The sequence below is a fragment of the Lepidochelys kempii genome, chromosome 15 (assembly GCF_965140285.1).
Source record: "Lepidochelys kempii isolate rLepKem1 chromosome 15, rLepKem1.hap1, whole genome shotgun sequence".
In the NCBI taxonomy this organism is placed as follows: domain Eukaryota; kingdom Metazoa; phylum Chordata; order Testudines; family Cheloniidae; genus Lepidochelys; species Lepidochelys kempii.
The window spans coordinates 12,266,780-12,291,208 of NC_136394.1; the positions used below are offsets into that span (position 1 = coordinate 12,266,780).

General features: G+C 41.3%; 2 protein-coding genes across 3 annotated transcripts in view; one reads left to right on the forward strand and one right to left on the reverse strand.

Moving 5' to 3' along the window:
- The window catches only part of RSPH14 (radial spoke head 14 homolog), a 211,804-nt gene that overhangs the window by 27,318 nt on the left and 160,057 nt on the right, over nucleotides 1–24,429 (reverse strand). The gene's annotated exons all lie outside the window — the stretch shown is intronic.
- The window catches only part of GNAZ (G protein subunit alpha z), a 146,658-nt gene continuing 128,430 nt past the window's right edge, over nucleotides 6,202–24,429 (forward strand). Inside the window, exon 1 of one of the 2 annotated variants that reach the window (XM_073312842.2) lies at nucleotides 6,202–6,610. The gene's annotated coding sequence lies outside the window, so the exon portion shown is untranslated. The remainder of the gene's footprint in view (nucleotides 6,611–24,429) is intronic. The other variant, XM_073312843.2, reaches the window with a different exon arrangement.

Consider the following 24,429-nt stretch of genomic DNA (forward strand, 5'->3'; position numbering starts at 1 on the left):
AAATGAGACATTGAGGTTTAAATCCTCAAAAGTGTCTTTCACTATCAAACCTGACAGGGAGACTAGGGTTATGTCCACACTAGGAGCTAGGGGTGTGGGTCCCTTGCTCCTGTACACATACTCTCTTTAGCTCTCCTTGAGCTAATGTGAGTATAAATAGCAGTGAAGCCACAGTAGCATGGGTATTGGCAGTGTAAGTATGTGTACGTGAGCAGGGGACTCACCCCCCAGCTCATAGTGCAGACATACCCCAAGGGCTTGATCTTCTGCAAAGCTCCCATTTACTTTAATGATGCAGGATTAGGGCCTAAATGTGAAAGCCTGACTGGGGCCAGAATTTCACCCTAACAGTGCTGAGATCCACTGGGCTCTCACTTTTTTGAGCCCAAGCTGATACCACCTTCAGGAACTATTTCACATTTGGGGACAATGTATACCTCCAAATCAGCGACACTGCTATGGGTATCCACATGGCCGCACAATATGCCAACATTTTTATGGCTGACTTAGGGGACAAGAGCTAAGGAAGAGTTGTTCTAACGCCCCTACTCTACTTGTGCTACATTAAAGACATCTTCATCATCTGGACCCATGGAAAAGAAGCCCTTGAGGAATTCCACCATGATTTCAACAATTTCCATCCCACCATCAACCTCAGCCTGGACCAGTCCACACAAGAGATCCACTTCCTGGACATTACGGTGCTAATAAGCAATGGTCACATAAACACCACCCTATACCGAAAACCTACTGACCTCTATACTTACCTACATGCCTCCAGCTTTCATCCAGACTTCACCACAGGATCCATTGTCTACAGCCAAGCTTTACGATACAACCACATTTGCTCCAACCCCTCAGACAGAGACAAACACCTACAAGATCTCTGTCAAGCGTTCTTACAACTGCTGAAGTGAAGAAACAGATTGACAGAGCCAGAAGAGTACCCAGAAGTTACCTACTACAGGACAGGCCCAACAAAGAAAATAACAGAACGCCACTAGCCGTCACCTTCAGCCCCCAACTAAAACCTCTCCAACGCATCATCAAGGATCTACAACCTAGCCTGAAGGACGACCCATCACTCTCATAGATCTTGAGAAACAGGCCAGTCCTTGCTTACAGACAGCCCCCCAACCTGAAGCAAATACTCACCAGCAACCACACACCACACAACAAAAACACTAACCCAGGAACCTATCCTTGCAACTAAGCCCGTTGCCAACTGTGTCCACATATCTATTCAGGGGACACCATCATAGGGCCTAATCACATCAGCCACACTATCAGAGGCTCATTCACCTGCACATCTACCAATGTGATATATGCCATGATGTGCCAGCAATGCCCCCCTGCCATGTACATTGACCAGACTGGACAGTCTCTACGTAAAAGAATAAATGGACACAAATCAGACATCAAGAATTATAACATTCAAAAACCAGTCGGAGAACACTTCAATCTCTTTGGTCACTCAATTACAGATCTAAAAGTGGCAATTCTTCAACAAAAAAACTTCAAAAACAGACTTCAACGAGAGACTGCTGAATTGGAATTAATTTGCAAACTGGATACAACTAACTTAGAATTTCAAATTAGGTTTGAATAAAGACTGGGAGTGGCTGTGTCATTACACAAAGTAAAACTATTTCCCCTTGTTTATTTCCCCTCCTACTGTTCTTGTAAAGTGCTGGAAATGGCCCACCTTGATTATCACTACAAAAGATCCCCCCCACCCCGCTCTCCTGCTGGCAATAGCTCACCTTACCTGATCACTCTTGTTACAGTGTGTATGGTAACACCCATTGTTTCATGTTCTCTGTGTATATAAATCTCCCCACTGTATTTTCCACTGAATGCATCTGATGAAGTGAGCTGTAGCTCACGAAAGCTTATGCTCAAAAAAATGTGTTAGCCTCTAAGGTGCCACAAGTTCACCTTCAGGAAAGTGCATTCATTATTTCTTTCCTCTTCTTGAAGCCATTGGTATCAAAGAAGCTGTATCGCTGAAAGTTATAAATATCAGAATCCAGTCATCTGTATCTGATGCTATTTCAAATAACTCCACATGAGAAAAATTAAAAATAAGAATACAGCTACTTGTAATCTTCTCTAAATATTCTGTTAAATTCTTCATGTGCTAAAAAGTGAATCACAGGTCTTTCTATGTATAATTAACCCCAATCTAAAATTACTCCTTAAAAAGAGGGTGCTAGATAGAAAGTTGAATGAAATGAAACCATTATAATTAAATTTTGCAGTACAAAGAAGGGAAATTGAGGGATACCTCTGGTCTTTGAATTGCTTTTTTCTACAAAAACTATGTGTGTATGTTGTGATATTGTTATTCACATATAATAAACCTCAGTGAAATAAATTAGAAAGAAACCCTACTGGATTTTGCAGCTTCTTCTAACATATTCCTATTTTTATGAGAATTTACACTGAAACTAAACATGTATGAATTCTGTATAACTTTAAGAGTTTTGATTGGTCTGAGAAACAAACCTACCCCTCCCCAAAATGCCAGTAAACAAGCAAGGATTCAGCTTTAGTGAGTGATTGGCAATGTAAAGATGAACAAATACTTGGGCAACCATGGATCCAGCTATACTGTATATTGGGTATTTTACAAGAAAAGGATTTCATGACATCTTGCTAGGTAAACATTATCTCCTTCAGATTGACATAAAAATTCTTATTGAAAATATGGGTAAAATCCTGGTCTGCCCTACAGAGAGGCATTAGGGGAAGAAAGGGTCCAGACACATCACCCTAACCAAACTACTCTCTCAAAAAATTATTCATCAAGACTCACCTCACAAAGTGACATTTATGGAATTCCTAAGAAGATGACAGCACCATAGAATTGTCCAACAATCTCAAGACATGAAAGCTATACATATTCTTTTTCAACATGTGCTGTGGATTTTGTGGGGATGGGGTTATTTGGGCATATAATCAGAACAACAGTTACAGCATTGAAATCTATTAACAATAAATGGCTTTTCTGGTTATCAAACACCCCAGATTTACTTTGGCATTTAATCTCCTATAAGAGTCATTTGCCAGCCTCACAGGCTCGTCTGCCATATATTTTCCTTACAATTATTGTGGGAGTTGGAGTGCCAATGTTACAATCAATTCAAAAAAGAAATGCCATACTGAAGACTTGCTGTTTGCAGTAAGATGTGGAGACTTCTTGTCTGCAGGAGGATGTGGAGATGAAATGGAGGGAAAGATATGCTTGTGTTCAGTATAGGGATACTGAAACCCTTTTTGCCTGTATGAGTTTGTATGGAAACATGGGTTTTGTCTGTGCCGTTGATCAAGAAGATTTGAATTGTCTCCATAGTGTTGAACTGCCACAACAAAACTAAAAATTGTGTCACCAAAGAGAGTTGCCACACCACTGATTTGCCTCATTCTCAGAACAGCTTCACTTCTAAAATTCATTATCCATGTATTGGTGCTGTTTTTCAAATGTAAAGTACTATTCTGAAGGTACAGTAGAATGTAATGTCAGCTTCTTTTGTAACTACAGTACTTGTTCTTTATGGAACAGCAGATTAACCTGCAAAACTTGTTATGATTCTTTTATCCACATACTGTCCTTTCACATATATGGAAACTATTCTGTGACTGCATTCCTTTAGCAGTGTAGTTGAGATGGTCTCATGTGCAATGGGAAGGAAAAGGCACACTGAAAATTAAAAGCAAAACATTATTTCTAGTAGGATTTCAAAACTGGTCATTGTCTCTTAATGCATATGCACCTTGGAATGTATTTGCATATTTAGAATTTCTAGCAACAGTCTCCCAGAACATTTAGTGGGTCTACACTTAAAACTTTTGCTGGTATAATAATGTTGGTTGGGGCTTGAATATATTTTACATTTTTGTGCCAGTAAAAGCTGTAATGTAAATGCAATTATACAGGGGAAAAGGTGATTTTGACAATAGAACTTATTCTGTGTGGTGAATTGGTATAAGCTCTATTGGCAAAAGCACGTTTTTGCTAGTATAAGTTGCAGCTACACGAAAAGAGTTTGCTGGTATAGCTGTACTGGCAAACCTTTTCTAATGTAGACAGTGCCTAAGAAGAAAATGCCTAAAGCTTGGGGGGAAATCTTCCTTTTACTCTGAGATTCAATGCTGGGCTTTTATTTATGTGTTGGATGTGAGAGCACGCTTTTAGGCTGTATCTGTACTTGAAAACTCAATCAGTGCTGCAGCTCAACCAGCAATAACAACAGTGGAAGTGGTAGAATCATAGAATATCAGGGTTGGAAGGGACCTCAGGAGGTCATCTAGTCCAACCCCCTGCTCAAAAGCAGGACCCATACCCAATTAAATCATCCCAGCCAGGGCTTTGTCAAGCCTGACCTTAAAAACTTCTAAGGAAGGAGATTCCACCACCTCCCTAGGCAACGCATTCCAGTGATTCACCACCCTCCTAGTGAAAAAGTTTTTCCTAATATCCAACCTAAACTTCCCCCACTGCAACTTGAGACCATTACTCCTTGTCCTGTCCTCTTCCACCACTGAGAATAGTCTAGAACCATCCTCTCTGGAACTACCTCTCAGATAGTTGAAAGCAGCTATCAAATCCCCCCTCATTCTTCTCTTCCGCAGACTAAACAATCCCAGTTCCCTCAGCCTCTCCTCATAACTCATGTGTTCCAGACCCCTAATCATTCTTGTTGCCCTTCGCTGGACTCTCTCCAATTTATCCACATCCTTCTTGTAGTGTGGGGCCCAAAACTGGACACAGTACTCCAGATGAGGCCTCACCAATGTCGAATAGAGGGGGACGATCACGTCCCTCGATCTGCTCGCTATGCCCCTACTTATACATCCCAAAATGCCATTGGCCTTCTTGGCAACAAGGGCACACTGCTGACTCATATCCAGCTTCTCGTCCACTGTCACCCCTAGGTCCTTTTCCGCAGAACTGCTGCCTAGCCATTTGGTCCCTAGTCTGTAGCTGTGCATTGGGTTCTTCCGTCCTAAGTGCAGGACCCTGCACTTATCCTTATTGAACCTCATCAGATTTCTTTTGGCCCAATCCTCCAATTTGTCTAGGTCCCTCTGTAGACAAATTGGAGGATTGGTAATGTAGACAGGACTCAGGGGTGCTTTTACCACCTTGTAGTCTAGCCCTACTTGTTGGTAAAAAAAACCCAAAAACACTCAAGGCCAATCTCCACTGCAGCTTCCACCATTGCTACCTCCAGTGGAGATGCCCACGTGATGAAATATGGCTAAGAAATGGCCTTAGTCAATCAGGACAGGAGGATCACACATTTTTAGAGGCTACTCATATACAGTTTGAGAAGTTTCTGATTAGCTTGAAAGAATTAAAAGGAAAATCTCATCAACAAACAAGGAAAATAATAAGTAAGCTAATGAAGGCATTAACACAGTAATGGAATGCTTTATTTCACAGGTAAATTGAAGCTTGTAAGATGTTGATATTGGACACTGTGCAAAATAGTGCAATGGTCACCCAAATCTATAGCTGTGAAAGGGACAAAGAATGAGAAAATGTCAAAGGAAAAAGGAAAAACAAAGAGAAGAAAATATGTGCTAAGTAGAGAGTGAGCGAGAAGGAAAAACTGCAACAGAAACACAAAAATAAATCTATGCCCTCATACACTTATGTTCTCCCTCAAGAGAACTGTTGTTCTAAAATGTATGTAGATGGTGGCTAGTACAACAGCATCACTGCCTTAGAAAGAAATAAACAGTGCAATTATTTTTAAAAAATAATCAACACTCATCTAGACTGGGACAGACATGAGGGAAATCTGTACAACTGCAGGAAAAATGGAAGAGTAAAATGAATGTGTGTGTGTGTGTATAGGTAGAGTATGCAGTACAGTGTGTATATGTGCATGTGTGTTATATAATGTGTGTGTAATATAGCAGCGAAGGCAAGAAAACTATTTAGCAACATAGCTCCTTATACAAGGAGACCCACCTAGCTGACAGGGAAAGAGCAAGAGAAAGCGAAGCACTGCAGTGAGCACGGTTCCAGCACTGCCTTTCCCCTCCCTAAGCAGCAGCACATTCCCTGCTATTTCATTGGAGAACGCGTGTGACAATCCAGGCTCTGTTTCCAAACTAGCCAATCCCGAAGTACAATGCCTCTGCAAGTTAGCCAGCACCTCAGACTCAGACAGCTGTGCTCTACAGTGTGGTCCTCCTTTCAGTGTAACGATAGCTGTACCCCCACCTTCTGTTGACTTGGAAACAAGCTCTCTACCTGACTCCTCCCACTACAGCCAACCAAAAGCTCCCCCTGCGCTGTCTTCTCTGTGTGATCATTAAACACCTCCCTGTCTCACACCAGGGGACCACAGGACACAGACAAGTGCTTCGTTTTTATTTTTTTAAAAGGAAGAAAATGGAAAAAAGCAAATTTTCTGCCTCACATGGGCTTTTGGTCTAATGCCTCTGCAGCTGCTGTCCAGCTTCTCCCTGTGAATCCTAGACACTGATGTGAAAAAGGGCCACAGGAGAGACAGGGAAGCTCTTCTCGTGGATGGGAACGTTGACACTGATGAATTGAAGAGGTGGAGGTAGGTGCTTGCCTGGCCGTGAGGAGGTAAGTGAAATGCTCGGCATTTCTCTCTGGCTCTCTTAAATCAGATTAAGGATTAGCATAACTCTCTCCTCTGTTTTCTGAATAGGAAGGAATTTGTAGAAGGGAGGAGGGAAAGCTGTGATTTTGAAACAATAGAGGAAGGTTTTGCTGTCTGAAGGCACAGCTGAATGTCACTGTGAGGGAGAAATGTTTTACTGTGTAGAGAAAAAATTAGTAAGTGGGGGGGGGAAGGCTGCTGACACAGTGAAAATGACCTTCCCAAGGGATACTGGCCTTGTGTCAGCTGCTGGTTCAGCCTGCTCTCTTTTTCACAGAATAAAGTCATCATCTCCTTTACTATTCTGGATTCTAATCCACAAATATCCAATACCTGATCCATACTAAGGTCCATTGTGCTCAGCTAATATTTCAGAAAGGTAATTAGCCAGATTGTCCCTGCTGGAAGCCATCCTTCCTCCCTCCATCCCCTCACATTCCCCTGCACAAGACCACTTCATCCTAGAGGGATGCAGATAGCATAACATTAATTAGAAAAGGCACCTAGCTGTTGGATTCTTAGGATAGCTTCTCCCTATAAATGGCACATCTTGCTAAATCCTAAGCATGCCTGGCTGTGAGGAGCAGCTCTGTGGAGCTGGGGCGCATTATCTCATTGTGTGTTCATGCATGTGAAGGCGTGGAGAGGTTTTATTATATTAATCTGTACTTGTGCACGGTTCCCATCTGCAGTTCTGAACCATGAGTTTTTAGATACGTGTGTATCTACATTTTAATAAGTTATTCAAACATGGAAAGATAGCCCAGGAAACTACAGCTCTGAATACCTGCAGGGAAATACATGCCAGTTTTGTTTCTGGTAATAGAATTCTTCTGTTTGTGGCCATTGCTTTGTACAAACTGTTTAATATGTGCTTTCGCAGTACTAATTCTAAGGGCTACTGACCTATCTTTATTACGTTTTGCCTCTGCAAGATTTGTGAAAAATTCAATGCTTTTCACTCAGTATTCATTAATATGCTGTCACTGACACTCCTGTCACCACAATCTGTTCTTAACATTGACTCCATAATTCGCGCCATTGTGGGTCACACCCTTAGGGTGACAGACAAAAATCAATTTCACTGTAAAGGTTATAGCAGTAGGTCAGTTAGAAACCCCTGCCAATGTGAATACTTATATGTGTTAACAAGAAGTAAAAACTAGTTTGTATTTTGTTGTTTAAGGAAGTTTTTTTAACCTTATGAATTTAAGTATTTTATATCCAAGTGATAGATAAAATCTTCTGTTTGTGTAGGTGTATTGACTTTTCTTTAGTAGTGCATATATCTGGTAATAGAAGGGATACTTTCAGCTTTCTGCAGGAGACAATGCTTCATGCCATTAACATGGCTCACTACTGACTGATTTGGTTGGGAAACTGTCACCCAAAAGGGATTGATCTCTGCCCTTGGATGGAGGACACTATCACAGGATGGGCCCAAATACAAGGAAGGATGGGGTTGCTTTCTACAAGAGAGCAGGGGATGTGTACAATCAAGTAGAGGAGCTTTTGGGTGTGCAGCACATTTAAAATTAAAGCCTTTGACATCCCCCAGTACCAATGCATTGGATCTTGTTTTTTCGCAGAAGAGTCCCTATTCTTTGTGTATGTGCATGTATGGAGGGGAAACCAAAGAACTTCTGTGGAAGCTGGGAAGACCTCTCTCATATCTGAGAGGTGGACCTTAAAAAGATGAATCAACTCTTACATATTACCTAAAGAATGCTTCAGAGCACCCCAGTTTGTGGAATACATTCTTGCTTCAGTGATCAGTGATGAACTGAACTGAGACTCTTCTGAAGTAATTAATACAGAATCAGAGAAAATAAGCTTCCAGTACAGTTGGCATTTCATCTATAGGACTTGGGTTTGAATTTAGACATGACAGAAGTGTTTAAAAATTACTTTCAGGTGGCTCTGAAAGTCTGAAATGGAAGTGTGTACCTTGTTTCGGGTCAGTTTACATGTGAATGGTTTTTTGCTGTTAACAGTAAGAAGATAAAATTGATCAACAATTTATAGACAGAAACAGAAGATGGAACCTGGCCCTCCATCTTACGGAGTGTGTGTTGAGGTGAAGGTTAGAGTGATAATCATGTTAGGTGTGTGGGAAAACTCAAGAGACAAATACAAGGGATCAGATCCTCAACTGGTGTAATTCAGCACAGCTCTCTAAACTTCAGTGGAGCTACATGAATTTACACCAGCTGAGGATATGGCCCAGAGAATGAATTCCCCTCTACCTTCAGCAGATAATGATCTCACCACGTACAGACTGAAGTGCAACAATGAAGCAGTATGGAGGAATCTTATCACTTCGTTTTAATCTGATTAGAATCCTTGGTCCAAATTATACTCTGTTACTTTGGTGTACATAGCAGTAACACCACTGACTTCTAAAGGGCTTCTCCAGATTGACAACAGGGTCAGTGAGAGCACAATTTGGCCCATTGTCTCAGCTTAAAGACGTGAACCTGTTCTCAGAAGAATTAAAGTTTTGTCACAGATTTTAATGGGAGCAGGAGCAGACTCAGTAGGAATGTGCACATATCCACTATGTTTGCTAATCAATTTCTCCTAAACCCTCTAGGAACAATAATGCTGAACAATGTAGTGGCAGATTTCAACAAGGTCACTGACACAATGGCAAATTCCATCACTCTATACAACATCATCAACTCTACTATGTAACCTATCAGAAATCAGAAATTGCATTGTAGTTGCTGTGAAATATGCTGTGTTATTGCTAAATAATTGGCCTTCCATAAACACTGTAAAGGTTGACACTACCCACTTGCACCAGTAACAGCATGATAAAATGGTAATTAACACATTTTTGTAAGAATAAAGTCAGAGATAAGTTTATTTTAAACTGTATATTTCCTGATAGTATGGCATATTCAGTAACTCTCTTTAGACCAGATAACTTCAGATTCAAATCAGTACTAACACCACATTCAGGAACAAGGAAGATCCTAACTCGTGGGATGAGTTGTCCTATATTGAATAATATAGGACCAAATGTTGCTGTCCGTAACACCAGTGAAAATCCAGAGTAAATCCATTGCCCTTAACAGAGTTACTCTGCATTTACTTCAGGATACCCAAGAGCAAAATTTGGCCTATACTTTATAATCCATACTCAAAATTCACGTTATCAAATAATCTTTCCAGAGTCAAAGAACAGTGACTAAGAAGTCCAAATTTCAGCTGTCATAAAGTTAAGATGACTCCAGTGGGGAAACCTGGACTCAATGAGCAAAGAGTCTGAAATTCCTTCTCATTCCAACTGGTCTCTGGAAACTCAGTCTAGGGTAGAGTTACATAGCCTATGATATGAGAGGACCAGATTCTGCTCTCGTTTACTCTGGTGTACATCTGGAATATCCCCAATTAGTTATTTGAGTTACTCCAAATTTACACTAATGTAATTGAAAGCAGAATTTAGCCCCTGAAATAAAAAAAAATACAGTGAAAGAACTCAGCTTTCTCAATTGTCATTTTTATTTAAGGCTGAAGAGCGTTGGTGAAGTAGGGTGGGAAAGTGCTGTCTATTAATCTGGGCCATCATTTTCCATTTTCTTTAGACTTTAAACATTTCCCACCAGAGAATAATTTTTTAAATCACAGCCTACAGAATTAATGGCATGATTTCAGAAAGGAATAGTCTTCCAAGACATCACTTCAAGTCGTAAAGATCAATCACATAATTATTTTCAGTGGCTCATCAGATACTCAAATCTCTCTGCAGTCCCATATCCCAAGTGGACATAGATTATTCATATTATTAAAACTCTCAAAATATATTTAACAGTATACAGTCCAGTCCTACAAACATTACTGCTCAATCCTGCCCCTATTTCTCCAGGACCTCAAACCCATTCCATCCCATGGATTATTTTCCCCTTGACTCCTGGCTCACATGCAAATAGCAAAGACTGAGGAAGAAGAGAGAGAAGCCATTTCTAGAGATGGTCTTGCTGTGACTAGAGCCAGCCAAATTGTTAAGGATCATATTAGCCAACAGAGAAACACTGAAGGACAAATGTTCAGAAATGGTCTCAAATTCTAAACATGTATTTTTGAACATGCAACTGACTGTGCCCACAAAAATAGAGGCATGTTTGTTTTCTCTGCATGGCTGAAATGGTGGATGAACTAACATTTACATGTTTTTACATGTTTCAAAAATAGGCATACAACATTGGGGACAGTATCAGGTTGGCTGAAAATTTGCCCCCACATATCGGGACCATCTCAGTTTGTCACTGCAGGCATTAACCATGATGGAGGTTTGCTGACCATGATTATGTTATGATGATCAAATAAAAATACCTGTAATCAGAAAATTCATAGCTATTTCTTAAATCACTAAACAGACCTGGCCATGTCCATGAGACAGGTACCCTGAACTAGCTAGTATGGTGGGGGGATTGCAGTAGGTCCATAGAACAGTGCAAGGCATGTGGCTCAGCACTAGCTGAATTCAGTCTCATCTACACTATAATGTTTAATCAACATTGTAACTAGTTAGTGATATAATTGCTTCTCAACATGATTTATAGTCACACACACAGTTAATGCACAGTAACTACCCATTTCAGCTAATCATGGTCTTGTTAGTTGCTTAGGCTGGCACATAACTTTTTTCCTGTAACCCAATCCTAACAATGTTATTTTATTATGTAGGTGGGACTCATTAACCAGCCCTGAATAGACCAGTTAGCCAGTCCTTTCCCCTAGTTCTCTGAGCAACCTTCAAGAGTTCATTCCTCACGTGTTACTGGTGCTGGTCTGTGTGCATGTCCTCTAGGACTTCAGTTCTCTGTTGAGGCAATGTGAAATAACTGCTTGCATTTTCCAAAAATGCACTGACAGAAACAGGCAGCATTATAGGTGTTGATACACAAATGCACTTGACATAGTTGTGTTGTGAAAAACTAACTCAGCTATGTTTGTTGTAACCAGGTCAGATGAGAGTGTGACAATCTGGTTACAAAAATAAAGCTGTCCTTTATAGCACAGATAGAGCCTTATTCTTCAGAATGGGTGTTTATCTGTGAATACTCAGGGTTTAGCTGAGAGGACCTGTAGCACACAGAAGTATTATTTGTGTTATGTTGTTAAAATAAACAACAAATAAAAAACCCAAACCACCACCTTTCCTTCCCTTTGACACTTGATTAAGGCATAAAATCAAAATGGTCAGACTATATTAATAAAATGATTTTTAACACCCACAATACATTTATACATGGAATAAAGTGATATTTCTGTCTTGGTGTTTTAAAAACAAAAAGAAAAGAAAATAAGTTCAGTGGCTAACTTCCACTGTGGTTGTGCTATGATAGAAGAAGGCTTATGAAACCAGAACTCTATAAAAATAGAATTAAGAACTGCTCTATATAAATAAAGACACCAGACTTTATAAGTCTGTAAATCAAATAATGCAGATAACACTACTAGCCGCCCTCTAATTCAACTACGTGCTGAGTGGTTAATAGAGCTGAGTGAATAATTTATAAGTGTTATGCAACAGCTACAAAACTAAAGCAGTCCATATCACTTTGGTGACTTCCTAGTCCTACATGAAATCTTCATTGGCCATGGCTGCTCTCTTATTGGAATTTTTTCCCAGCATTCTTTCTGTGGCTGGCCCTTTAAATTTGGCTGAGCCAAGCAGCTGCAGTGCTATAGTAACCATTTTGTAACTGTAGCTTTCTCTCTTCCTGCTGGTAAGTGCCTATTATGTTTTGTTCCCTTTCTTAATACCCAGGCAATAGTACATTCTCACAGTCATTAATAGTTTCTTGGGTACATTTTGTTGCTTTTTCAAGTGTCCACAACAGATCAGTTTATTTTAATTTGTTATTCAATGACTTTTAATATGATGTTTAAAATTCTAAGACTAGTCTTCTTTAGATTTGAGCTATTGGTTGATTATAGTATTATTTCTCTTCCTGGACTGCTTTCTTGCTGCAAGTGTTCACCAAAAGCAAACTTAAAATTTGCTTTACTAAGTGTTTATATGCTTAAAAACTTGCTAATCATAGATCAAGATTACTTTGAGTCAAACTGGGGGCCGAACCAACCCTCAGATGGCTTCAGAATCCAAGATCCACAAAGGTGATGTAAGCCCACCATTGCCCCTCTTGGATCTTGCACTTAGCACAGCTTAGCTGGTCCCAAGAATTGGGTCCAGCATGCATTTTTGACTTTTTGACTTGCCCTAGGTACTTGCATAGAAATTCTTTTAAAAATACACATTTAGCCAATCCATGCCAAGTAAAGACATTTTAAAATCAATCTATCCAAATAACATGCTCCATCATCTGTTTCCTCAGACAGAAGTCTGAGTAAAGAGTGGACTGTCCATGTTGATCTGAAGTTCAACAGACTTGAGCTTTGCCATACCATGAGGGGAAAGTGAATTCCAAAGGCAAAGGTCATCCACTGAAAATAAACTGCCTCCTGTTATCAGACATTCAAATGTAGGCACAATTATCAACAGCTCATCAGTTCAGCTGTGCACAGGAAGCACAGGAGAAAATAGCTTTGTTTCAAGTATTTAGGAATCAAACCATATAGGGCTTTAAAGATCCATGCTGAACTGTAAAATGGGGAATCTAGGCAATCTTTAGCTCATTGGGCTAACACTGAAGAAAGAAAGCAGCCACGCCCCTCCACAAGTTGAACCTTCTGAAGACTCTTCAAAGATACCAAAGGCCCATGTAAAATGCATTACAGTAACCTTGCCTGGGGAACATAAAAGGGGACAGGATCACTTTTACAAGAATTGTATCAGAAAGAAAAAGTAACATCTGTTGCAACAAAAACACATTTAAAAAAGCAAGTTGGCCACCACAGTCAGCTGGAACTCCAGACTCTTTAAATTGTGCACCTTCCTCATTGACAAAGGGTGGGAGAACCCCTCAGCCATTGGGTAATCATGGTCTTCTCTAACAAACTCTATGAATAATTCCCCCACCAGGAATTATTTCCTCTATCCTCTTTGGAAAGAGCCTCAGCCGACAGACTCTCAACCTGATACTGAGAAAATAAAGACATGGAACTCACCTGGTTTCAATTCAAAAGGGAAGCATACTAGTACTACAGCCTAAATCACCTCAGCATCCCCCCAGCAGTCTGCCACACTTGCTGGACAGGAAGGATTGACTGACTAGAACTGTACAAAATTACCCAAGAAAGCACATGCAAGATGGATGAGCAATTACCCTGTGTCACCCTCTAAGATCTCTCTGAAAGCAAGAACAAGAACTGCTCAAGTATAAACCCCTCCATAGTTAAGTCAAACCTTTTGATCATTAGTATCAAAGGCCACTAACATATACAGGAATCACCACGGAAACCTTATTTTCGACCTTGATCTTCAACCAACAAACCCAGTGAAGTCTCCATACCATACTCAGGCTAAAAGTATGATTGAAAGTTCAAAGAGATCTAAGGAGCTCAAATGTTTCCAGAATTGCCTCACCACCACATTCTCAAAAAGCTTGCACCATACAATTTTGGAAACTTGATGTGGCCCTCAGGCCAAAAAGTTTGCCCACCCCTGATCTATGTCCAGTCAAAGCTAATCAATACAGCTCAAATTCTGAATATCAAATATCTTTGAATAAACTATTCATAATCAAGCTACCCAACCAAGAATTATTCACAAAAGTCATCTGGAAAATAAAGAGATTTGTAATAAAAAAAATAGATTCAAGAAAACTGTAAACTGTTTTCAGACATTTTTGTTTAAAAACAAAGAGAGAGAGAGAGAGTGAGAGAGAGGCCAGCTGGAATGTTGTCAATATGTGGCAGTACTGTTCTTATTTACCAATGAAAAATTATATGCTAGTGCAGTGTGGATTTTATCTTAGTTCTTTTTTAATGATGCTCTTTATCTGAGAAGTTTAGATGACTTATACTTGACAGTTATATTAAGAGCATTTGAATCATATTGTTTCCTTTGTATATGCTTCTGTTCTTTCAATCATCATTGATACTACTGATATAGTATTTTTTAAAATATATTTCTTTTAAAAAAGGCTATGAGTAGTTCAGTGCTGCTTAGTTATGACGTTCATATCAGATACAATTATCTGCTGTGGATTATTTGCTCAACTCTAGTATTGGAACTACCAAGCTTGCAACGCTCCAGGAAAGTAGAGGTCATCAGAAAACAATTGGAAGAGTACAAAGCAGTTTCAGGACAAGATGGATTAAAAGGAGAACTCAGAAAATGAGATGGAGATAAGATTCATTCCTAAGGCTTTGTACCTCTTTATTTAAAAAAAAAAAAATCTTGAGAGACCTTAAACCGGATAATGAGATACCTCCTGCTGCCAATGTAAAATATTTTGGAGTGATCAGAGCCAAATTGCATTTTTACTTAATGCACCAGTTTACAGTATATAAGGCCAGCCCTGAAAGAGACCAAGATTTTACTTCCTGGCTTAAGGCCTGATCCTAAGAGGTTCTGAGCACATGTAACTCCACTTATTTCAGAGGCAGTTACAGGTGCTCAGTATCTTTCAGAATGGAGGCCTTATCCTAATAAATTCTCCTTATGGAAATCCTGTATGCGCCATAGATGGAGTTTCTTTCTAGTAAATGTCAAAGTCAAAAAAGTGAGTATGCACATATCTGGATAATGATATCCCACCTTCTCAGCTTGAGTCTGAACACATTTCAGAAAGGTCAAGGGCCACAATGAATACTTCTAGGCAGATTTGCTCTGCTGTTCCACTATCTCTGTGCAAGTCATGTGGCATAAAGGGAGAAGAAACCACTCAAGGCTTCCACCAGTGTGATGGAGTCCTCAACAGGCATAGAGCTGGCACAGATAGCTCCTACTCTTCCCTCCAGTGGGGCTCATTCAAATTTACATTACATTACATCCTTCCTGCGCCAATATTGCCACACAGGGAGGAAACCACTCTCTTCCATTCCTCTCTGTCATTTTCTCCAAGTTCCATATGCTCTATGGTATTGAGATTGATGATTCTGCCCTTATTGAGATTGATGATTTGTGTAATGACACATCCACTCCCAGTCTTTATTCAAGCCTAAGTTAATTGTATCCACCATCATAGGGCCTAATCACATCAGCCACACTATCAGAGGCTCGTTCACCTGTGCATCTACCAATGTGATATGTGCCAGCAATGCCCCTCTACCATGTACACTGGTCAAACTGGACAGTCTCTACGTAAAAGAATAAATGGACACAAATCAGACATCAAGAATTATAACATTCAAAAACCAGTTGGAGAACACTACAATCTCTTTGGTCACTCGATTACAGATCTAAAAGAGGCAATTCTTCAACAAAAAAACTTCAAAAACAGACTCCAATGAGATACTGCTGAATTGGAATTAATTTGCAAACTGGATACAATTAACTTAGGCTTGAATAGAGACTGGGAGTGGATGTGTCATTACACAAAGTAAAATTATTTCCCCTTGTTTATTTCCCCTCCTACTGTTCTTGTAAAGTGCTGGAAATAGCCCACCTTGATTATCACTACAAAAGGTTCCCCCCACACACACACTCTCCTGCTGGTAACAGCTCACCTTTCCTGATCACTCTTGTTACAGTCTGTATGGTAACACCCATTGTTTCATGTTCTCTGTGTATATAAAATCTCCCCACTATATTTTCCACTGTATGTATCCGATGAAGTGAGCTGTAGCTCACGAAAACTTATGCTCCAATAAATTTGTTAGTCTCTAAGGTGCCACAAATCCTCCTGTTCTTTTTCCCTACAGTGACAGCAGCTGCACCTTCTTTTGGCAAGTAGAAGGGATGTGAAATATTAAGTTATCAGCTCCTGCCTTCAGAGCCTATGTGATGTGTAAAAGCACCAACTAATATGGGAACCTATGGTTTACTGTTAAAGGTGACCTTTTCAGCTCTGTGTGTCATTTTAATAGTGCATTTACAATGGCTCCAAAAAGAACCTTACCTGTCTATAGTGTCATAAGCTAATACTGTACTTCTCAAACACAGATGGAGATGTACACTGGTCACAAAAGCCTACTATCTAAATAAAGAGACAAGGTGGGTGAAGTAATATCTTTTATTCGACCAACTTCTGTTGGTGAGAGACATCCCACACCTGAAGAAGAACTCTGTGTAGCTCAAAACTTCTCTCTCTCACCAACAGAAGTTGATCTAATAAAAGATATTACCTTGCCCACCTTGCCTCTCTATCATCCTGGGACCATTCCAACAAGAATAGAATAACACTGCATACTAGCTAAATAAGATCAGTGAATGAGTAGAGACAAAATGGTGAGAACAATTGGATAAATCCGAGAAGAGGTTACACTAGTTGAGATGCGAGATGAAAGGGTCTGGGTAGATTTTGTCAATATTAACTCTGAAAAGATGCAGGGAGATCTTGCACAGAGAGAGGGGCAGGAAGGTTTAAGAACTGAGTTGTGGAGGTGACAAAAACGGAACTGGGGTGCAGGTGATGGATTCAGTGAGGGTGCTGCTTGCAGGGACATGGCAGAACTGAAGGAGGAAAGTAGGAAATTGTAGTGGAGAAAAATCAGCATAATCATGGGACTTTTCACAGCTATGTGCTGTAGAAATGGATGTTGGGGGTGAGCCAGAGCTGGGGGCTGGCTGATAGGATTTAAGTGATGGGAGAAAGGGGTAAAAAGGAATCAAGAATGGTGGAGACTGCGGTGGACGAAGATTAGATTGAACTGGTGTAAAATTGAGAAGTAATGACAGTGGGATGGGGCTGAGCATTCGAATAATCATGGTTGTTAATAAGCTGAAAGTCCTGGAAGGACTGGGCACTAGGATGAGATGGAAGTGTACTGTGAAATAGTCTTCCTCTCCCAGTAGGATGACCTTTCCTACACAGATGGCTGAAAGGTTGTCTGGTGTACCTCTGGAACAGTTGTCGTCTTGTATCCCACTGGAAACCCTTGTCACACCAGTTACTGACATACTGTCGTACTGAATTAATCCAAGGAAAATCCTGCTAGCAGTTTGTGTGATTTTTCTGCCATTCTGAGGGCCATAATCTTCAGTCTGTTACATAAGTTTTAAGACCCTGTTTCTCTATTTATTTCAGTGCATTACACCAGCACTGTGACAAAATGTGACAAAACCAGGAGAATTACAACCACATACAACTCAAAAGTAACTGGGGATGTGATCAAGCACAAAAATTCACATCTGGATTTTCAGTACCTCCAGTTTGAGTATTTTCCAGATCTATGGATTTTGATTCTGGCCCATCTCTACTAGTAACAGAACCAGTCTACTGCATACATGACTGAATACTGAAATAACCTGTATTGTAAATATTATACAGAGTAGGCCACTGCTCATGCTTGTAAGGTAACGTCCACACAGCCTGTTATTAACAAAACTCTCAGTGCTCATACATGATATAAATACCTAGATGAAGATATGGACAGATAGGACTTCACATACATCGAGATTGATAACAGACCTGACCCAACCAACAGAGACAAATCTTCACGCAGCTCAATATTAACAAATCTGTACAGATATATTCTACCTAGGATACGTATGTTTTAACAGTGACAAAACCCCTACAGTAAAATCTACAGAGAGCATGAACCTGAAGTAATCCATTTAGTAACTTCCATGAACCACACTGAAATAATCTGATAGCTCACTGGTTTGAGCATTGGCCTGCTAAACTCAGGGTTGTGAGTTCAATCCTTGAGGGGGCCATTTAGGAATCTGGGGCAAAAATTGGGGATTGGTCCTGGTTTGAGCAGGGGGTTGGACTAGATGACCTCCTGAGGTCCTTTCCAAACCTGATATTCTATGATTCTATGAACACACAAAGCCATACTAACCAATTTCCTGCATTGCCACAATACAGTAAAAACAGAACCTGCATAGTAAAATTTGTCTTCTATACATGCAGTACTGTTTAAGCCTATGAAGAGACATCTATACATAATGCAACACCAACAACATCCATGTAGTAGCATTTAGCTGTAGCTGGAAACTAATAATCTATAAAATAACATCAACAGTGATGATCTAACAATGCTGTAACACAGGGAAGGGCAAACTTTTTGGCCTGAGGGCCACATCAGGTTTCCAAAATTGTATGGAGGGCTGGTTAGGGGAGGCTATGTCTCCCCAAACAGCCGGGCATGGCCCGGCCCCTGCCCCCTCTCTGACCCCCCCCCCGGCTTCTCGCCCCCTGATGGCCCCCCGGGACCTCTGCCCCATCCATGCCCCCTGTTCCCTGACTGCCTCTGGACCCCTCGCCCCTGACTGCCCCATCCAACCCCTCCTCTCCTTCCCGACTTTCCCCCCGGGACCCCTGCCCAATCCACCACCCTTTCTCCCCTGACTGCCTCCGGAACCCCTGCCCCTGACTGCCCCATTCAACACCCCCTCCTTCCTGACTGCTCCCATTCAACCCCCATGTTCCGCACCCTCTGACCGCCTCAACCCCTATCCACACACCCGCCCCCAAACTCCCCTGCCCTCTATCCAACTCCCCCACTCCCTGCCCCCATACCGCGCTGCCTGGAGCACTGATGGCTGGCGGCGCTACCGCCGTGCCACCTGGCTGGAGCCAGCCATGCACAGCACAGCTCAGAGCACTGGGTCAGGCTGGGCTCTGCAGCTGCACTGCCCCAGGAGGTCGCCTCCCAGAGCATTGCACTGGTGGCACGGTGAGGTGAGGCTGCGAGGGAGGGGGGACAACAGGAGAAGGGCCGGGGGCTAGCCGGCCGGGCAGGAGGGTCCCGTGGGCTGGATGTGGCCCTCAGCCATAGTTTGTCCACCTCTGCTGTGACATGTACAAATAGTATAATAAGATGACAACTATACAGTAATGTGGAACTAATAAAGTAGATGTGAAACTGAACAGCCACAGAAATCACCAGATAAAAGTGCTGTTTTGCTGTGACTCACTTACTAAATGCTTTGGTTATTGAACCCTCTCTCATTGCACTGCAAATCTGGCTGGAGGAAAGAGATCCAAACTTTCCCTTCACATGATCAGATCTCCACCAATAGAAAGGAATTATCTGCTAGTTTTAATAAGTATTCCACATACAGTATTGTGGATGCAAAGCATTCACTTTATCTTTATCTCATTCAAAACAAAACATAGGGGTCAATCCAACTCACATTAAAGTAAATGGAAAAATTCCCACTGACTTCCATTAATGGCAGATGGATCTGGCCCAGAACATCTCTGACAATGATGCCAGTGTTTGCATTGTTCATGAGAAACTATGAATGCTGTGGCCCCAGAATACTACTTCATTATATGTATCATAGGCTTCCACTTCTCTAGTTTCACTCCCTCCCCCCACTACTAATGCTTGGTTCAGAATAAGTTCTCAAAAGTGCAGCTGCATATCTGAAATATCAAATTATCTGAATATTTTAAGTATGCAGAATTTGGCTGGGAATCACATAAAGGTTACCTGTCATATTTTCAGTACTTTATTTCCATTTGACCATTCCCCCACTCCCCAAAGTTGTTATCCTCTGTAGGTTGTTTGACCTTATATAAAATAAGTTTTGTGGTCTCATTTTGTTCTTAGTGTCCATGTTAAAGGAAAAAAGGACCATCACAGTTAGTACCAACTGGAACCTTTGTTTTTTGATGTCTCTGTAGAGACTAAGACTGAATGAGAATAAAAACTAACCTTGTGTGTAGACATGGTTCTCTTTAGGACTGGTGTTGAATATGCACTGGTGGTAGTATCAGGAAAGCTTGTACTGTGCTTTTTCTGTGGATAAATTAGGCCTTTGGTCCCTAGGACTATCAAGCCAGCACTTTCCAGCCATGCTAAATTTGCTTAAAACAAAAACTTAGTTGGATGTAAGAGACATAAATTGCTTCAGTGTTCCCTAATATATGCAGTATGTGTAGTGCAACAGGATAGCAAAGCTCCTCTGTAGACCCACCTAGTTAGCAGTTGTTGGAAGCCTACATAAAGCCTCTGAAATTCTTCTGATTCACTGTGGCAGGTGTGGCTAATTAATTCCAACAGAGGTATAAGGAAGTTGGGCGTGTCCCTCTGAAGGGAAGGAACTAGATCCACAAAGGGACTTCAGCATAGCAATGCTGAGCATTGCAATACCTTTTAGGTGCCCTGCTGCCCAGTGGAATCTACAGCCTTGAGTTAGGTATCCAGGCTCCCCATATAATGACTGGGGAGAGTCAGGTGCCCAAGAAAGGGATTAAAAGAAGCCAACAAGCTGATTGGGTAGCTCCCTAAAGTTGCTAGAAGAAATGCTGAGAAGAGGACTGTGGCCTAAGCCTTGCCTCTCAAAGGTAGCTAGGTGCCTAATTCCATTTGAGATTCTCAAGCGTGAACATTCCCTTGGAATTAGATACCTAACAGGTCAACCCCTTCACAAATAAAGATATAGACCCTCTCCCAATGCCAGAATACCTAATAGCAGTGTAGTTGGGATGTTTGAGGATCTCTGTGGCACCTAAATGTTGGACTTAGGTGCTTAAAGTGGCAGTTAAGCACCAAAATCCTTTTGTGGAACTAGCCCTAGAAGACTGGGCTAGAGGAGGGCCTGATGGGAAATCCTAGGGGCAGCCAAGCTGAGGGAGGAAAATTAAACTGTATGGTGGTGTTTTTGAGTTACCATTATTGCCAAAATCCTGGAAGTGAATGAGTCTGGACACTAACTCAGGGTCTGTGTGCTATGTTGTGGATGGGGTAGGGACTCAGCATGTTTACATGGGTTCTGTCAGGGTTCCTTCCCCACTCTGAACTCTAGGGTACAGATGTGGGGACCCGCATGAAAGACCTCCTAAGCTTATTCTTACCAGCTTAGGTTAAAAACTTCCCCAAGGTACAAACTTTGCCTTGTCCTTGAAAAGTATGCTGCCACCACCAAGCACTTTAAACAAAGAACAGGGAAAGAGACCACTTGGAGACGTCTTCCCCCAAAATATCCCCCCAAGCCCTACACACACCCTTTCCTGGGGAGGCTTGAGAATAATATCCTAACCAATTTGTTACAAAATCATCAGAGACCCAAACCCCTGGATCTTGGAACAATGGAAAAATCAGTCAGGTTCTTAAAAGAAGGATTTTATTTAAAAAAAAAAAAAGAAAGGTAAAAATCATCTCTGTAAAATCAGGATGGAAAATACTTTACAGGGTATTCAGATTCCAAACACAGAGGATCCCCCTCTGGGCAAAACCTTAAAGTTACAGAAAACAGGAATAAACCTCTCTCTTAACACAGGGAAAATTCACATAAAACAAAAGATAAACTAATCCGCCTTGCCTGGCTTACCTATACTGGTTGCAATATTGGAGACTTGGATTAGGATGGGTTGGAGAAGATGGTTTTCTGTCTGGCCTCTCTCAGTCTCAAGAGAGAACAACCATGTAAACAAAGAGCACAAACAAAAACCTTCCCCTCCCCCCAAGATTTGAAAGTATCTTGTCCCCTTATTGGTCCTTTGGGTTAGGTGCCAGCCAGGTTAGCTGAGCTTCTTAATGCTTTACAGGTAACAGGATATTGCCTCTGGCCAGGAGGGATTTTATAGCTCTGTATACAGAAAGGTGGTTACCCTTCCCTTTATATTTATGACAGGTTCACAGGGCAGCAAGATTTCTTTAAGCCCAGATATGGAACTGCAAAGGTAGAGGGATATCTTTAAAGGTTGAGATTCATAGCAACAGTAATTCAACTCCCATGTATGTTTATACAAAAGGAGAAGTACTGGAACCCACATTTGAAGAAATCTGACCACATTCAAGCAACAATTAAAAGTTGCTCACATTTTATTTCTAAGGAAGCATCTTGAATAAACAACTTTTAGTGCAGGTCAGATGATGTAGAGAGGACATAGCAACGGATTACAAATCTGGCAACAGTAAGTGCAAACACATATTTGGCTTCATCTAGTCTATTGAAAGATAATAAAGCTTTGTAGTACAAGGCTGGAATATTAAAAACAATGCATAGTATATAATATTAGATCTTTGAGGGTTGCCACAGAAAAAGGGGATCTTATATTAGTTTCTTAATTATCATTAGCTGGTAAAGGTTTCATTTCTTGACAAGGATAATGGCCAATTGAGTCTATAAGGTCCCTTTAAAAATCAATAAAAGTAATGGTGTTAAAGCTCTTCAAAGTATCTGATCTTAAGGAGAAAGAAAATCCTGTAAACTGCAAAACAAAGAGAGGAGATTATTTCTAAAGCCCCCAAAAGTCTCTTGTTCTTGAGTTGAGCCATGTCTTCCAAGTGAAGCACCCAGCTCTTTTTCCAGTTAAGATTCTTTCTTAAAATGAAATGGAGACAGTGATTGTTTTTTCAGTGAAACAGACGCACTGGAACAATCGTTAGACAGGATCAAGAAAGAAGAAAGGTAACCATCTAGGACTGAAATATATACCTGCTGATGCTACAGCATGCTGTAAGGTTTTAAGGTTGTCAGTATTTCAGGATCCCAGTAGAGAAACAGAAAATTAGACAAGGCATAGGCTGTAGCTGTAAGCTGCTGCCGCTGTAAACTGCTGCGCGTCATACCATGGATGGCCTCTCCCTTGAGTCACCTTTTAGAGTATACTCCGAATTCTGGTTAGCCCCTTGCGTTTTAGCTCTGGGCTGCAGCCTACTGCTTCTTCCACTTTCTCCATTTCCCTCAGTGAGTATAAAATCATTGCCTAATTTGAATCCTTAAGGCTGAACTTAAGTGATCCACAGCTCCTTTCTAAGACAGCATTCAGATGATTGTTTCTATATGCAGACTAGGGGCCAAATTTAGCCCTTGTTAAATAGCAACTTCAGTTTGGTCCATAGTAATCTTGTCCAGCTGCCACTTGCTCATGGCTCTTATCACACCCCTCTTTTGCATCTTACCAGCCACCCTCCTCCTCCTTGCTCCTCCCTTCCTCCCACTGGCTCCATCTCCCCTTCCTGATTACTCACCCCTCTGTAGTTCCCACCAGCTTTACCTGCTCTCCACCCTGATTGCCTCCTCTTCTGCCAGTGGAAATCTAGGTTTCCACTTCCACATCCTCCTTCTCACCTCTGGTGATATTTACCCCAACCCTGGCCTTCCCTCCAGCCCCACCACCACCCCTCTTGTGCCACTGTTCCTAACCTCATCCCCATTCCTCCCCCCTTTTCTTGGTGTCTCTGGAATGCCTGCTATATTTGTAAAAATATCACAACCGTCCACGGCCTCTCCATATCTTTTCTTTCCAGTTCCTGACTCTAACAGAGACCTGAGTCCTTTCATCTGACACTGCATCTGCAGTTGCCCTCTCTTATGGAGGCCTCTCCTTCTCTCACACATCCTACCCTGGATCAACCCATGGTGGGAATGTTGGGCTTCTCCTCTTCCATTCTTGCAGCTTCCATTGCCTCACTCTTCCCACTTCTTTTCTTCTTTCGAATAGCACTGCATCTCACTCTTCTCTCCCTCTCAATGTTGCTTTCATGAGCCTTTCTTTCTCATTTTGGATCTCTCTTCCTCATCGCACAGTCTCTCACACTCATCCTTGGTGACTTCAACTTCTGCATTGAAGATCCATTCGACCCCTTTGTTGCACATTTCCTTGCTATCACCTGGTAATTTGACTTGCAGGCCTGGTTCAACTCTCCGACTCATCAAAAGGCCATTCATTTAAGTTGGTCTTCACCAGGCACTGCCCTCTCGCTGATCCCTCTCTCTGGGCACCATCTAGTCTCTTTCTGAAAAATCTCTCAATATACATACCAATGCCATGTCACTTGGCCTTTCTGTGACTTCCAC